A 2,857-nucleotide genomic window follows, 5' to 3' on the forward strand; every position below is an offset into this window, starting at 1 on the left:
GGAGGGAGGTCCTACCATGCTGGATGGGGGAGTTGTGTTATACCATGTGGACATGGAGGGAGGAGGGAGGTCCTACCATGCTGGATGGGAGAGTTGTGTTATACCATGTGGACATGGAGGGAGGAGGAGGTCCTACCATGCTGGATGGGAGAGTTGTGTTATACCATGTGGACATGGAGGGAGGAGGGAGGTCCTACCATGCTGGATGGGAGAGTTGTGTTATACCATGTGGACATGGAGGGAGGAGGGAGGTCCTACCATGCTGGATGGGGGAGTTGTGTTATACCATGTGGACATGGAGGGAGGAGGGAGGTCCTACCATGCTGGATGGGAGAGTTGTGTTATACCATGTGGACATGGAGGAGGAGGGAGGTCCTACCATGCTGGATGGGGAGTTGTGTTATACCATGTGGACATGGAGGGAGGAGGGAGGTCCTACCATGCTGGATGGGAGAGTTGTGTTATACCATGTGGACATGGAGGGAGGAGGGAGGTCCTACCATGCTGGATGGGGAGTTGTGTTATACCATGTGGACATGGAGGGAGGAGGGAGGTCCTACCATGCTGGATGGGGAGTTGTGTTATACCATGTGGACATGGAGGGAGGAGGGAGGTCCTACCATGCTGGATGGGGAGTTGTGTTATACCATGTGGACATGGAGGGAGGAGGAGGTCCTACCATGCTGGATGGGAGAGTTGTGTTATACCATGTGGACATGGAGGGAGGAGGGAGGTCCTACCATGCTGGATGGGGAGTTGTGTTATACCATGTGGACATGGAGGGAGGAGGGAGGTCCTACCATGCTGGATGGGAGAGTTGTGTTATACCATGTGGACATGGAGGGGAGGAGGGGAGGTCCTACCATGCTGGATGGGAGAGTTGTGTTATACCATGTGGACATGGAGGGAGGAGGGAGGTCCTACCATGCTGGATGGGGAGTTGTGTTATACCATGTGGACATGGAGGGAGGAGGGAGGTCCTACCATGCTGGATGGGGAGTTGTGTTATACCATGTGGACATGGAGGGAGGAGGGAGGTCCTACCATGCTGGATGGGGAGTTGTGTTATACCATGTGGACATGGAGGGAGGAGGGAGGTCCTACCATGCTGGATGGGGGAGTTGTGTTATACCATGTGGACATGGAGGGAGGAGGGAGGTCCTACCATGCTGGATGGGAGAGTTGTGTTATACCATGTGGACATGGAGGGAGGAGGGAGGTCCTACCATGCTGGATGGGGGAGTTGTGTTATACCATGTGGACATGGAGGGAGGAGGGAGGTCCTACCATGCTGGATGGGGGAGTTGTGTTATACCATGTGGACATGGAGGGAGGAGGGAGGTCCTACCATGCTGGATGGGAGAGTTGTGTTATACCATGTGGACATGGAGGGAGGAGGGAGGTCCTACCATGCTGGATGGGAGAGTTGTGTTATACCATGTGGACATGGAGGGAGGAGGGAGGTCCTACCATGCTGGATGGGGGAGTTGTGTTATACCATGTGGACATGGAGGGAGGAGGGAGGTCCTACCATGCTGGATGGGAGAGTTGTGTTATACCATGTGGACATGGAGGGAGGAGGGAGGTCCTACCATGCTGGATGGGGGAGTTGTGTTATACCATGTGGACATGGAGGGAGGAGGGAGGTCCTACCATGCTGGATGGGGGAGTTGTGTTATACCATGTGGACATGGAGGGAGGAGGGAGGTCCTACCATGCTGGATGGGGAGTTGTGTTATACCATGTGGACATGGAGGGAGGAGGGAGGTCCTACCATGCTGGATGGAAGAGTTGTGTTATACCATGTGGACATGGAGGGAGGAGGGAGGTCCTACCATGCTGGATGGGGAGTTGTGTTATACCATGTGGACATGGAGGAGGAGGAGGTCCTACCATGCTGGATGGGGAGTTGTGTTATACCATGTGGACATGGAGGGAGGAGGGAGGTCCTACCATGCTGGATGGGGAGTTGTGTTATACCATGTGGACATGGAGGGAGGAGGGAGGTCCTACCATGCTGGATGGGAGAGTTGTGTTATACCATGTGGACATGGAGGGAGGAGGGAGGTCCTACCATGCTGGATGGGAGAGTTGTGTTATACCATGTGGACATGGAGGGAGGAGGGAGGTCCTACCATGCTGGATGGGGGAGTTGTGTTATACCATGTGGACATGGAGGGAGGAGGGAGGTCCTACCATGCTGGATGGGAGAGTTGTGTTATACCATGTGGACATGGAGGGAGGAGGGAGGAGGGAGGTCCTACCATGCTGGATGGGAGAGTTGTGTTATACCATGTGGACATGGAGGGAGGAGGGAGGTCCTACCATGCTGGATGGGGAGTTGTGTTATACCATGTGGACATGGAGGGAGGAGGGAGGTCCTACCATGCTGGATGGGGAGTTGTGTTATACCATGTGGACATGGAGGGAGGAGGGAGGTCCTACCATGCTGGATGGGGAGTTGTGTTATACCATGTGGACATGGAGGGAGGAGGGAGGTCCTACCATGCTGGATGGGAGAGTTGTGTTATACCATGTGGACATGGAGGGAGGAGGGAGGTCCTACCATGCTGGATGGGGAGTTGTGTTATACCATGTGGACATGGAGGGAGGAGGGAGGTCCTACCATGCTGGATGGGGAGTTGTGTTATACCATGTGGACATGGAGGGAGGAGGGAGGTCCTACCATGCTGGATGGGGAGTTGTGTTATACCATGTGGACATGGAGGGAGGAGGGAGGTCCTACCATGCTGGATGGGAGAGTTGTGTTATACCATGTGGACATGGAGGGAGGAGGGAGGTCCTACCATGCTGGATGGGGAGTTGTGTTATACCATGTGGACATGGAGGGAGGAGG

General features: G+C 54.8%; 1 long non-coding RNA gene across 1 annotated transcript; it reads left to right on the forward strand.

Moving 5' to 3' along the window:
• The first annotated feature begins 1,157 nt into the window (after positions 1-1,157).
• LOC127926830 (uncharacterized) lies at positions 1,158-2,241 on the forward strand. Its single transcript, XR_008125184.1, has 3 exons — positions 1,158-1,341; positions 1,464-1,707; positions 2,129-2,241. It is a non-coding gene; the product is annotated as an uncharacterized LOC127926830 (long non-coding RNA).
• The last annotated feature ends 616 nt before the right edge of the window (positions 2,242-2,857 follow it).

Source organism: Oncorhynchus keta, unplaced genomic scaffold (assembly GCF_023373465.1).
Source record: "Oncorhynchus keta strain PuntledgeMale-10-30-2019 unplaced genomic scaffold, Oket_V2 Un_contig_8434_pilon_pilon, whole genome shotgun sequence".
Taxonomy (NCBI): Eukaryota; Metazoa; Chordata; class Actinopteri; order Salmoniformes; family Salmonidae; genus Oncorhynchus; species Oncorhynchus keta.